Below are 14,538 nucleotides of genomic sequence, written 5' to 3'. Positions count from 1 at the left end.
TTTATTCAGGAACCCCTAGCATTGCAATGCAGGAACAGGAATCCCTCCTACAACCCCTCGGCGTGCCTTCTTACTGACTCCTCCCAATTACCCCAGTCACGTAATGGCAGTCCACAGCAAGTGATGACACCTCAGACGAGCTGATGAGGCATGGCATCTGTGCAGTGCAGGCGGCTGGGATGTGGCTAAGTCTGAGATAATGAGGAAGTCAGGCGCAGGTCATAAGACCTGGCAGCCGTCCCGGGGAGCCATCTTGGGGTGGCAGCCACACCAGCTCCTTACATTCTGGCTCCCCTACAGAGACCGGCCAGTAGGCAGGTTATGAATATATCTCTGTCTAAAATACCACCTGGGGAAATTATACTTCCATCGAGGATTTGATCAGGGACTGTTTCAGATCTGATTGGACATGTTCTATCTCTACTTCCACTGAGGATTTTGATCAGGTACTGTTTCAGATCTGATTTGATATGCTCTATCTCTTTGATGAGTCTTTTCTGTATTCATTCTCATCTGCTCCCAAACTCACTTGCATTTGTCATGAAGTAAATTAGTAGTGGGGATCATATGTACATCATGGAAAGTCATGCTATATGAGTAACACACTGAAACTCTTTAATAAAGGCAAAGGAGTTAGAGATATAAGACCACAGTCTGTTTTCTTTTTCTTTTTTTTAAAGAATTTTTTAAAAGATTTATTTATTTATTACATGTAAGTACACTGTAGCTGTCCTCAGACATCCCAGAAGAGGGCATCAGACCTCATTACGGATGGTTGTGAGCCATGTGGTTGCTGGGATTTGAATTCATGACCTTCGGAAGAGCAGTCGATCCTTTTAACCGCTGAGCCATCTCTCCAGCCCCCACAGTCTGTTTTCTATTTGAGAAAGTTCACTTAGCAAGAAAGTGACATGTATTCTAATTAGACCATCTACCCCAACAACTTCCCAAGAAGGAAGGACCAATGCTGGGTGAGGTGTCCCCGGGGGAGAGGGACTTGGTGGGAATTTGTCTGTGGACTTGGAGCGAATGATGGGAGGGCTGAAAGTAGCTGCCAATGCAGGGCGATTTGAATGACCTGCAGCTGGCACAGGAGGAGAGCAGGAGTCTGGAGAGGTCCAGCAAGGTGGGTCTGGGAGAATTTGGTGAGAAGAAGAAGATGAAGAGGTGGTTGGAGGTGTAGAGACAAGTCTGCAGCAGAAAAGAGGTGGTTTGATACCTGGATCAAGGGTTGCAGTGTCATCTGATAAAGGTTTCATTGCTAGGAGAAGTTGGGTTGGTGAAGAAGAACAGAGAGGGGTTGGAGGGAAGATAAGTAAAAGCTTGTGCATAGGGGACCTCTTTCCATTTACCAGACCACTAGCAGTATGTTTAAAGATCCCTTAAAATAATTGAATTTAGTGTGCCACTAAGTGGCCATTTACAGCCACTGTTTAATGGGTACTGAATCCAGACCTTATTGCAGAGGTGAAACAGCTCTGATGCCCTCAAGTTTGGCATTAACTTTGGAGATTTTGAGATTTTCCAGGAGACATCCCAGTGGTGAGTCTGGAGGCATAGTCAAAGACACAGAGACACCCACTGGGTGATGGGGTGAAATGTTATTGATCTATTCATACTGGCTTCTTGAGAAAGAGTATAACAACAAATTACAAATGTGCAGCCAGGCTAGATGTTCAGGCTGTCAGATGGAGAACTAGGAGCTTTGATGAGTCCTACACTCATCAAGGAAAGTGGTCACCTAAGCTTAGGTTGTACTGTGTGAGTGCAAGAGCCCCAGGATGGGGTTATGAAAACAGCTTTCAAGAGTGGACTCACCCAAGGGTTGAAGTCCTACTTTGTATGTTGGCTAGGAGGCTGGTCATAGAGACAATGAAATTCCTACCCGTTAGCCTATAGAGGTTGGGCAGACCTTTCTGGGGGAGAGGGTCCTCCCCGCTGTCTGGAGGGAAAAGCTTACCAATCTGCCAGTGCTTTTCTGAGGAATTCTGCAATCTGGGTACAGGAGGAGTGGGGCTATGCAGCTGGTGGACCTGTCCAATGAGGTTCAGTCTGTGGGGCTTAATCCACGTGGCAGCATGTTGGGAGCTATTAAGACAACACTATTGTCCTGATCTCTGAATTGGGCCTCTCCCCCCAAGAAGAAAAGGGGGTCAAAAGCGGGCCACCGATGCACCGTTCCGAAAACAACCACAGGATGTTCCAGCCCTAAGTCAGCGTCAGATGTCCTGACCACAAGATGTACCCTGATACCACCAAGTTCCTGCTTCCCCGTGTAGCTGCCAAAAGAAAAATTTCCACTGCCCTACCCCTCCTGCTGAGAAGTACTTGTACTTCCCCTTTTACTTGTGCATTTCCACTGCCCTACCCCTCCTGCTGAAAAGTACTTCCCCTTTTGCTTGTTCATTTAAGCCTTGAGCCTTGCTGAATAGAGTGATACCTTGATGCTAATCAGACTGGTCTCCATTTCGTTCCTTCTCTGTGTCGTTCCTCGCACTTGGTGTCCATCTCTTCCTACCCCCATTTGGTTCTTAGGAGAAGGTCCCCTCAAGACCCTCGAATAACTGGACCTGCTGGATGGGTCAGCAGCAGGTAGCCCATAGGTTGGAGGTCTGTGTACCAGCAGGGGTGTTGGAAGCAGTAGTGACAGCAGTTGTGGTCTACAAAGACAGTGGCAGATACCCACATGGTGGCTGCATCCAGTAGGTCAGTGTCACCATAGGGGGTGACTGTGGCCATTGCAGAGTTTGCCACAGGCACACCTGGGTTGTTGCTAGTGATTTCTGAGTCTCTGTAGCACATGCTCTGTTAGAAAGCTGCTCTTGCCCTTGGTCTTGTGAAGATTATATGCCCTAGTATAGGGGAATGCCAGGGCCAGGAAGTTGGGAGTTGGTGGGTTGGGGAGCAGGGGGAGGGGGGAGAGTATACGGGATTTTTGGAGAGGAAACTAGGAAAGGGGATAACACTTGAAATGTAAATGAAGAAAATATCTTAAAAAAAGAAAGAAAGAAAGAAAGAAAGAAAGAAAGAAAGAAAGAAAGAAAGAAAGAAAGCAAGCAAGCTGCTCTTATCCAGACAGAGCACACCAGGCCAGCACAGCCCCATGAGCAGAGGTTTATTGGGGGAGGTGAGGAAGAGAAGAAGTAGGAAAAAAGGGGGAGAAGAAGAAAGGGGTGAGGGGTTGAGGTCTCTGCCTTTTTATTCAGGCTGTGATTTAATCATGTGCTCCACTGTGCACAGGTGAGTCTCCAAGGTGAGTTGTGCAGGTAAAGTGCATGTCAGTAATGTGTGGTGGTTGCCATGGCAACAGACACACTTTGGCCCTTGTCTCTGGATTTGAAGAGTGTTATCAGGTTCTGATGTCAACAGCAGCCATTTGTTTAAAGTTCCACTTCCTAGAGCTCTAAATTCATAGCCACGCATCCCTGTGCAGGAGGAGCTTGCCCTTTTCTGGTTTGTTCTCTTGAGTAGCAACCCCTGCTATATACACCCCTGCTGGAGAATATGTGTTCACTGGGATAAGCTAAGTTGGTCATATTTATTCTTTGTCCCTAAGATGTGACTTCAGATATCTTGCTAGAGGTAAGTACAAAGCATTGGTAGTAGCTACTAGAGTGATTTGTTTGACATCTATGATATATCAATTGTTATGGGATTGAAGGTGAGGTTAGTCTAGCCTTAGATAAGATTTATCCACGCATTCTAATGTTGTGGATAGCCGTAGGGCTAATTATATTTGATGTTAATTCCGTTCTCCTGTGAGGGGTTTTGAACACGGAATGAGTCAGTACTCAGGTGGGTTTCTGTAAACCTGCTTCCCACCTTAATTTGCAATATAAAGGAGAGCTGATGATTGGGCAGAAAAAGGAAAGGTGGAGCAGAAGGAGCAGAAGGGAGGGAGAGAGAAGGAGAAATGGAAGAGGGAGAGGATACATGGAGGAGGAGGAAGAAAAGCAGAGCAGAAGTCCATGGCCTGGAGAAACCACAACTTATACGGCGTCTCGTGGAAGATGGTAGTGTAGCAGTAGATCTGCCCAGTCTAGGCACACAGCATGTATTCATATTAATTTAGTTGTGTTTTCATTGCCAGGGCATATATGGTTGGAGATTTACCACAACATTCTAATCCACATCTCTGGAAGATGCATACTATTGTCCCTGCAGTTTACTCCAAACTAGGTCAGACAACAGTTAAACTCATCTTTGTAATCAATGTTCATTCTCTCTCATTAAAGAATACCTTCCTCATTGACACTTCAGACTAGAATATTGATTGCTTGTTACTTCATAGTCACTAACTTTAACCTCTTATCTGCTCAATGTGGCATCTGTTGAGAGATAAACATGCACACCCAATCAGCTTGTCCCGACCTTCACCACCACCCATGACCTAAATCAAGGGGCATGCTTTTATCAGCGCTAACTAGAAGAAACGTTTTAATAAAAGGTATCTAGAAATCAAATTGATAGTTCCATGCCATCTACCACCCGTTATTCTGCCTTATAGTAGGTGCACGGAACTGTAAGTCATAGTGAATCAGGTTAGACATGAAAATTCAGATAGCATGTGTAGAACTAACAATGATCTAGGCAGTAATAACTCCCTGTTAGGACATAATGACTATGTTTGCCTCAGTACTTCATCTGAAAAGCAATGGAGTCATCACTTTATTCTCATCACTATCTGAGCATTGTAAAACTAAATCAGAAGCTATACAACTATGGTTTCTGTAAAACTTCTGTAGTTATCAGTCTTGAATCTAAAATTTCATGTCTAGAATATTTTGTTCTTTAAAACAGTAGACAAGCACTATATTAATGGAAATGTACTGTCTGCATGTCTGTTAAAGGATGCTACTAGAGCCTATTTTTTTGTTGTTACTGAGGAGATTTGGGAATGGATATTTTCTTCAAGATTCCTTTCCATTCAAATCTAAGAACATAACTTTCCTAGGCCACAAATCCAGTTATGCAAAACATGGTTTTGGTTTATTTGGGTCAGTGCTACACTCTGAAGCTCAGGCTAGCCTTAAACTAGCAGTCATTTTCTGCCTTAGCCTTTTACACAGTTATAAAGGCCTCCTTTTAAAAATCCAGGACATATTGAGATAAATAGAGTCTTGTTAGTGATTGGTTTTCTCTGTGGAAGTAATAAGCCAATTCAGCCAAATTCAAAGCAAAAAGGCAGGTTTACTTTGGAAGGGGCTCATGGGCAAGTTCACCAGTCTCAGAGGATGAATCCAAAAGAATTCACAGGCAGACTATGGTGTAGAGCCCCTTATAGACTGTGTGGGGATGGGGGGGGCTTGTAACTTCAGGTGCACAGGGTTGGGGCACCTGTTTGGAATGTCAGGTTTGTGGGACTGGACCTTTTTGGCACCTTGGAATTTGAGAGATCACAAGGAAGAAGAGTGAAGCAAGGTAGGGACTCCAACAGAACTTACCAAATTCTTTGGGTATATGGGCTGGTTTAATATAAGAAAATCCATTAATGTAATCCACTATATAAAAAAACTCAATAAAAATCACATGATCATTGCCTTAGATGCAGAAAAGCATTTGGCAAAATACAATATCCATTCATGTTAAAAGTATTGGAGAGGATCAGAAATTCAAGGCCCATACCTAAACATAATAAAAGCAATTTATTGCAAACCAACAGCCAATATCAAATTAAATGGAGATATACTTGAAGCAATCCCTCTGAAATTGGGAACAAGACAAGGATGCCCACTCTTCCCCTATCTATTCAATATAGTGCTTGAAGTGTTAGCTAGAACAATAAGACAACAAAAAGAGATCAAAGGGATACAAATTGGTAAAGTAGAAATAAAGTCATCACTATTTGCAAATGATATGATAGTATACATTAGCAATCACAAAAATTCTACCTGAGAACTTCTCCTTCTGATAAAAAGCTTCAGCAAAGTGTCCAGATATAAAGTTGACTCAAATAAATCAGTAGCCTTTCTTTATACAAAGGATAAACAGGCTGAAAAAGAAATTAGGGAAATAATTCTCTTCACAATAGTCACTTCATTATTTTTATAGGTAATAATGTAATTATCCTTGGTATGGTGGGGTAACAGGGTACACAGATAATGAGGAAAGGACTTTGATAATGAGGAAAGCCACTTTGGAAATCAATATGGTCCTTCCTTCCTTCCTTCCTTCCTTCCTTCCTTCCTTCCTTCCTTCCTTCCTTCCTTCCTTTCTCTCTTTCTCTCTTTCCCTCTTTCCCTCTTTCTCTCTTTCTCTCTTTCTCTCTTTCTCTCTTTCTCTCTTTCTTTTTTAAAGATTTATTTATTTATTATATATAAGTATACTGTAGCTCTTTTCAGATACCCTAGAATAGGGCATCAGATCTTGTTATGGATGGTTATGAGCCACCATGTGGTTGCTGGGAATTGAACTCAGGATATTTGGAAGCGCAGTCAGTGCTCTTAACCAGTGAACCATCTCTCCAGCCCTGTATGGTGATTTCTTGGAAGACTGAGAATTGATCTATTTCAAGACCCAGCTCTACACCCAAGATACACCCAGAGCAGTGTCATGATTTTAGTTTAAAGGAGAGAACTTATTAAAGTATTAACTTTAACTTAGTGTGATTTCTATATTTTTGATAAACAACATGACCAAAAATAACTTGAGAAGGAAAAGAAGGATTTACATAATCTTAAGTCTACTATGAAGAGAAGTTTCAGCAGGAACGTAAGGAAGGAACTGAAGTAGAATTCATGGGAGAAGGCTGCATACTGGCTTGCTCTCCCTGATTTGCTCAGCCTGTTTCTTATAACATCTTCAACCACATGCTCAGGTATGCTATCACCACCAGTGGGCTGGGCTCTCCCACATCAATCACTAATTAAGAAAATACCCCATGGAGTCATCTAAAGGCACTCTAATGGAAGCATTTTTCCTAGGTGACTCTACCTGTGTCAAGTTTTGAATAAAAAACTTCTATCCTGGACTCTCCCACCTCCAACAACACATAAGGTAAAGAATGAAGCTTGAGTCAGTACTGTCTTTGCAGGCTTTGGGTTAAAATCTTCAGGGACTGACTTTCTGGATTATTCTTCTTATACAAAGCTTATAAAGCTTTGGGAAGTGGTTTCCATGTGACAGTTATCACAACAAAGCTTTGGGCTGAACTACATACATTGCAATGTACCTATGACTTCTACAATAAAAATAAGTTCTATTAGGTGATAATCAGAGCTCGGGACTAGGGCCTAGAGGAAGGATCAGCAATAACATAAGAACAAATTCTGTTGGTAGATGTTGCAAAGTACATTGGGGTCTCTTTTATTGGGCTGGGTTCTTGTCACAGAGAAAAGCACAGGAGTAGCTCCTCAACGATGCTCAGGATGTTGGGGGATTCAGGTGTGGCTGGCTGCTAATAGAATCGCAAAGGATCATCAATCAGGTTGTTTGACCACGTTTACTCTGGCATTCCAGATGACCCAATGTCATTGACTTCCCTCCTTTGAGGAAAATAGAGCCATGTGATTGATAAACCTGGTTTCTCCAATGCTTACTGCAAGCTGTACTTCCTATAACTCGTCAACACAAGTATTAGCTAGCAAAGAGAAAAGACTAAATGAGAAATAGCCAGTAGAGAGAACCAAACAAAACATTATCAAATTGTCACTTACAACATGCAGCAAAGGTAAATTAAAGTAGACTAATGGACATAGCACATAAAAATCCCCAATTAGTGACCAATTATTCTTCCAACAAGATAGTGGAATTCAATCTTGTTTAGATTTTTCTTTCTTATTGCTTAAGCAAGTGGGAAGAATGAGCCTCCCTCCATTTTAGGCTTAAAATCCATCTTATAGTAAAGATAAACTAGATTCATTCTTCTTTATGATTAGATTAGGCTATGCCAAAAGTTTATTTATGGTTAGATTTGGCTAGACCAATTCTTTTGGGTTCAGACTCCATCTTAGCAAAACTCAAGTCAACTCACAGGCTGGTATCTATCACCAGTTTCCAGGCTATTCCCCCAACAAATCTACATCTCCAGGTTACAAGCCTGACCCTGACACCACACTTCCTAACAACCACCAATCAGGAAAAAACAAAACAAAACAAAACAAAACCCATAAGTTAAGTTTATGGTTTGACTCCCAGAATAAGCCAATTATGTTAAAGGCCATAAAGGCCCCCAATCAAATGTGTACCAGGCTAGATGCCACCTTCCTGTCTATAAATGGTTGACAGAAACTAAGCTTAGGGCTGTCCCTCCTGTTCTGCTGCATCAGAGACAGTGATGTGGCCCAAGCTCAAGCTTAAATAAAGAGACCCTAATACATCTGAACCAGTTCCTTGGTGGTCTTTTGGGGTTCATGAAGGCTTCCTGGCACAACATTTTGGTGCACTGGCCACTGACTCCAAGGCCTCCAGGACCTGACCTGTAGGATTTCGATAGTGATAATGTCTGTCTGAGTCTGTGAGTCTGTCCATGTATTTATGTACAGTAATTCTTGTCCCTGCCCATGTTTTGTGTGGTGCCACAATAATTCCATTCTACATAATTCTATAATTATGTTCTAACAAGAAGCCTAAAAACGTATGTTGTTGTCAGGTGCTGCTAGATGGACATGCAACCAACCACACAGGAGGTGGAAGATGTTTCAGGCCCTATAACAGGGTGGCCCTGTGCTCAGAGAGCCACAGGAAACCATCTAACTATTTGGTTATTTCAGTTTCTCTTTTGAAAGAGAAGAGTAGGTAAATGTCTATTTTTGTGTGTGATCACCACCTTCTGGTTGTTTCCTGTTCCTGCCTGATAGAGAAGAGCAGAGTTTTTCTTGTGATTTGTGTTTGCTTTTGTCTGCCTTAAGGGCACCTTACTGACATTCATTTACCACAGGGCAGGCACCTTCAACCCTAGTAGAATTGCTCCTCAGCCATTTTAAGGATGTTAAAACTGAGGGAAGGGAATCTCTGTGTCATTATTTACAAAGATTAATTAACATTCTGAATGTCGGAATGGCCCAGTTCAACACAGGATGCTCCCAGAGGAATCCTTTGATGTGGGATTGTTCCAAGGGATTGAGAAAGTCATTTTCTAACTCAAATTTGGCCACTTTGTCCAAATACCTTATATGGTAGTGGTCTGGCAAGACCTCCTAGAGGACCTAGCCTCTTGGCTTAACCTTTTTCTCCTCAGATAACTGGCAGGAGTTTTTGCTTTAGATTTTCCAACCCCCACCTTGTTCAATTCCTCAGGTGGAGCTGCCAGACAGCCCTGCATCAGGTGACCCCACTGCCCAGCAGTGGGGGGCGGGGGTGGTGGTGGGAAGGGTAGGGGTGGTGAGTGGGGGGACCTGCTGCAGTGTCTCTTGGTCTTTAGACTGAGCCTGAATCTGTTGTTCTGGTGGTTGGTGATCAAGGAAACCAACCCCATCACCATTGGCCTTTGCCACTGCTGACCTTTATAACTGGAGAACTCAGACCTCACCCTTTTCAGACATTAATCTCTGGGAAACAGTCCTGTTCACCCAGGAGCTCACTTGGGATGACTGCTAGCAGCTTTTGTACATTCTCTACTGCATAGAAGAGAGGGAGAAAATCCAGACGGGGCCAGGAAGAACCCACCAGTGACCAGAAGCTGTTGAGGCTGGCTTTCCCTTCCCCCACCAGACTTGGACTCCAGGACTGTAGTGCTGACATGTATACAATTTTGTTTTTCATTATCCTATTGAGAATTCTGAGTTTTCTCACACGGCGAATAGCTTTGGGATGAACTCTTCTGTTATAAATCGTTAGGAATTTTGTGTGGAGTATATTGAATTTATGTTGCAAATTAAAGAAATCAAACATCTTTAAAAAATACCATTTTAATTGTGTTGTTTGCAGTTGTATAAATGGGTAAAAGATGTTCTACACAATCATTGACTTAGCAAACTAAAATAAATGTGTGAAACTGAAACTCATATGAAATACTGTACAGAGCCATAGGAAGAGCACTTTAGTATAGACTTTACTGACATAGAATATGTTGTCAGGGTCACATGAACGATAGCACAGCACTAACGATAGTTCATAGCACTAAGTGCCTTCATAAAGAAATTGGAAAGTTCTCATACTAATAATTAAAAATAAATCCACTGACTATATACATAGATTAATTCTATCAGCTCTGCTCACGTAGAGAAACTTCACTGCTACTAATTAGAGAACTAATATTGCTGTAGTTTGTCTTACTGCCTTCCCACTTAGAAAGGTGTGCCAGCTAACCACATTAGTGCTCCACAGTGCTTGTCATGTTTCTTCCTGGTTTTCTCCCGGGCTTGTCTCATGCCTACCAGGTAAGAAGTAGCTGCAGTTTACCTGAACCTGGCCAGCATGAAGCCACAAAAATAAAACCCCTGCTTCCTAAAATCTCTCTTTAATAATGTTCTGGGCACCCTCCCCCTTGTGGGACAGATTGATAACTCCACCACAAGTAGAGCAATGGGCTGTGCAAGCTGTCTACTCTGATTCCAGGAGGAAGGAGGGGAAGTGCCTAGTGAGTGCTGTGTTGGGAGCTCAGGCAAACTCTGAAGTCAGGACCTGGTGAGCACAGGGGCACTCATCACAAAGGGGAGGAGCAGATGGCTGAGCAGTGAAAACGAGAGTGGCAGGTCCTTGCCTGGGCAGGCTAGAAAGACAGTAGGTTAGGCTATTGGAGGACAGCCTGGGAGTGATACTGAATTGTAAATCCCATACCTCTCATAAAGTGGCCACGGACTGGAAGGCAGGGCTGGGAACCTCTCTGGTGTGTCCCTTCGGCACACTCTAATACTGGTGAGGTGCTCATGTCACTCAAGTATCACTGGCCAATCAGGACCTCCAGGTCCACCTGCCAGTCAGAGGAGTAGGAGGGTTCTTCCAGGTGGCAGAGGTAGGTTGCGCCTTGTAGCTGAGCAAGTTTGAATGTTTCTGTGTGAAGTTCTCTGAGCCCTGCTGCTGGATGTTGAGAGGCGTGCCTATTTTAGTTGCGACATGGTGAGCACAGGGTCACTGCCAACAACGGGGAGGAGCAGGGAGCTCAGCGGTTGGAGCTCGTGTGGTGGATCTTTCATCCGCTGGTACGAACCGGAGGCTACCCTATATTGCTTCCTGTGAAGTCCCCTGTGGTCCTAGTCACAAGCTGGATCCAGATAGCTGTTGAATAACTTCATTCTGGAGGCTGCATCAACGCAGAGCATTTTGAAAGACGTCTTATGTGTAGAAATATCCTTGGCAGAATGCCGAACTGGGAGAGAGCCCTAGTTTTTGTTTGTTTGTTTGTATTTTGTTTTGTTTTTGTTTTAAAGTTTTCCCCTTAGCATTAAACCTTAGTTGAGGGTGAACAGTTTGTAAAACATTCCACCTACGGTAACTGGCATGCTAAACAGGCCTTTAGAGGTTAGATTGCTAGGATACAGATGTCTGTTCACCAGGATTGGCCAGACATATGGCTCCAAACCATAACAAAGGAAAACCCCTGATTTACAGCTAGCTACCAGGCCCATCCCTACATCAAAGAGCAGGCCTCTCACAAGCTACTCAGTGGGGCATTACAGGATCACAATCAATATTAATGCCTGGTGTGCCATAAAGACTCAATTGTCTTCTTGAGGAAAGCATAGTTCTGCCACATGGGCAAGATGACAGACACCTGGTGACAACCATTTAAAAAGGAAAAATAGTGCTGTGCAGAGTTCTGGCCTGATCATGCCAGGCTGAGGTCCCCATGTGTGGAGAAGGACATCGTTCCTTCTGAAACCTGGGAACATGCTTGTCAGAACCAGAAACAGTCTGGGGCCTAGGACTTGGGACCTCTCCCCTAGACCCTGAGGTACAGAGATCGAACAGAGCTCCCCCTTTTAAACAGGAAAATGCTTGGCAGGGCTGGTAATGGTCTGGGTCCAGGGTCGTTGGGAGGAGTTGCTCCAGATTCTGAGAACACAACCCTTGCCACCACATGGGTCTGTGGTCATCAGTCCCATGGCCACTATAAACTTGGTCATTAATGTTTTTGAGATACACTGAGGTCCCCTTGTATAGCATTGTTTGTCTGGATGAACTTCTGACTGTGTTCCATTGTATGATGTTTCTGCTGACTTTATAGATAACTCATTTCCTTTCATGTCCCCCATATAAGGAATATACAAGGTGGTATTCTTCTTAAGCTTACTTAGCAAGACCTCCCCACTCCCAGCTTTCATACTTTCTCCTTCTCCTTCTCCTAAGTTTTTTACCCTCTGGGTCCTTCCACTTAGGAACCTGTTGATGAAGAATGAATGGTCTGCTGTTTTAGGGCAATGCGTTGTTAAGAAATAATTCTGGGAATTTCTTTGTTGTGTAAATCTCCCATGTGTTTATGTGGGTAGACTTGCAGTCTCCAGTCCATATTTCAATTGTTCAAAACATAACCTGGGACCTGAAACTAAGAGAGACTCAAGGGTAACAACATATGTGCAATGCAAAACCCTTCCTAAAGTGACTCCTTCTTTCCCATTAACCAGTGTAGCTGGTCTTTGCTACTTTGGTTTCTTCTTTTTTGCATCCTTTACCCCCCACTCTGCTCCCTGCCCTGGCTGTACCCCCTAACACCAGATAGGATAGAGGAGAAAGAGATCCTTGAATCTGATTTCTTTCTTTTCTTTCTTCTTTGATCACAACTACTAACAATCTATAACTAACCCAGACTCTCTGGGTCTTCACATTTATGTATCTTTCAAAAAGTTTCTGCAATTCTGTTTGTTACACCATCACTGAAATCTGTAAGTGGCAAAACCATGCTTATGCTATAGCTTGAGGAAATCCTGGTCAGCAGCTACACATCGCTGCTTCAGTCAAAAGCAGCCTCACATCCATACACCTGGAATTCAAATGAAAGCATACTTATAATATTTACGATTTTGTTTTTCGAAGAAACCAAAATTCCAGGATTCTCAAAATGTCACTACAAACAAGAATTGGATACAAGCTACTAAAAAGGTTATTTTTATTATTAATCTATTATTGTGTTTGTTATGATTTCTCCCTGGGAAGGCATAGTAATTCTAAAACAGCTGCATTTTCTCCCTTTCAGAAAAATGTTTCTGGGACAAGCTGGATTGACTCAGGTTACCTTGCTTCCAGTCTCCTGTTCCCAGAGCAATGACCTTCCTTTTCTCTTGATTAAATGTTTTAAATCCTTAAGTTAAAGGAATAAATCATAACATTGTTTTAAAATTACTCATTTGAGTCTGGTAATGAAATGTCTATTGCAGCAACCGGAAAAAGATTTGCCTGTGGAGCATGGCTTCTACAGCATCGGGTGGGGGTGGGGGGCTGCTGAGCCATGGCCCCCTTTCTGATCACCTCTGTAAGAGAGTTCTAGAGCATGGACCTCCCTGTTTGGATTTAGGTCAGTAGTAGCTGGAGATTCAGAAATACAACAGTTTAGGATTCACTTTGAATTATTTTTGTGGGAGTTGTGAAGTTTTATTTTGTTTTGTTTTGTTTTTTAATTTATAAACACTTGCGATCACAGGGAACATTTGTCAAGGTCACATTTTTTTTTCTGGTGCAGTTTCCTTAGTTTAAATTAAAGATTAAAACTTGCCATTACTCAAGGGCTCATGTTCTTGGCTCTTTCTCTGAATCCGCTTGTTTTTTTTCATGAGTATTGTAAACCTTCTCATTGTAGCTTCATGGTAAGTATGGAAGTCACATTATGCCAAAATGTGTATTATATCTCCCTAGTCCTATTGACAATTCTGAGTTTTTTTTCCACATAAATAGCTTTGAAATCAGCTTTCTTGTTAAGAATTTTTAGGAGTTTTCTTTGGATTTTTTTGAATGCTGCAAATTGAACATACCCAACATCCTATTTCTTTACTTTTTTTTTTTAAACATCATTTTAACATTGTTAATTGTAGTTTTATAAATGGGTAAAAGATGTTGTACATAACCATTCATTTAGCAAACTACAGTAAGTGTGTGAAACTGAAACTGATGTGAAATACTGTACAAAGCCATAGAAAGAGCACTTTAGTATAGACTTTAGTGACAGAGAATACATTGTTAAGGTTACTAAATAACATCTCAGTAAGTTTGACTTAATTGAGAAAACAAAAGGGGTGAAAAACAAAACAGGGTCCATTATTGAATAATGGATCTAGATGTGTCTCAGAATTTTGTGTTAGCATGCCAAATAAATTCTGCTAGCAGTAGGTTAGGATTTCCCACTGATATCAACTAAAAGTAGTTAAAATCATGTTGTATTGCTATAGTTGATGTAACATTGCACGTATTTAATTTATGTATTCTGATAAATTTGGGCATAACACCTACACACTTAGGTAACCCCATTGAATTGAGTTCTTATAAAAATGACAGAATTTCCATAGATGCCAGCTATCTTCCCAGTATAGTTTCTATGCACTTGAAATTAGCATTGACAAGTATCAGAATTCTCATGTTCATTGTTGTTATATTCATGGTGACCTAAATATGAGAATCACCTCAGTGCTCATTTGGTGAAGACAAGCTGGGTGTCTTGGGGGGACACTG

The 14,538-nt window shown here is 42.2% G+C and overlaps 1 long non-coding RNA gene across 1 annotated transcript; it reads left to right on the top strand.

Moving 5' to 3' along the window:
* Positions 1-10,895: 10,895 nt before the first annotated feature.
* Positions 10,896-13,209, top strand: LOC115030274 (uncharacterized). The gene is made up of 3 exons (XR_003835862.2): positions 10,896-10,998; positions 12,913-12,978; positions 13,073-13,209. It is a non-coding gene; the product is annotated as an uncharacterized LOC115030274 (long non-coding RNA).
* The last annotated feature ends 1,329 nt before the right edge of the window (positions 13,210-14,538 follow it).

Source organism: Mus caroli, unplaced genomic scaffold (genome assembly GCF_978045245.1).
Source record: "Mus caroli unplaced genomic scaffold, Mus_caroli_1 scaffold_18, whole genome shotgun sequence".
NCBI classification, from domain to species: Eukaryota; Metazoa; Chordata; class Mammalia; order Rodentia; family Muridae; genus Mus; species Mus caroli.
This window is presented reverse-complemented; position numbering and strand designations above follow the sequence as displayed.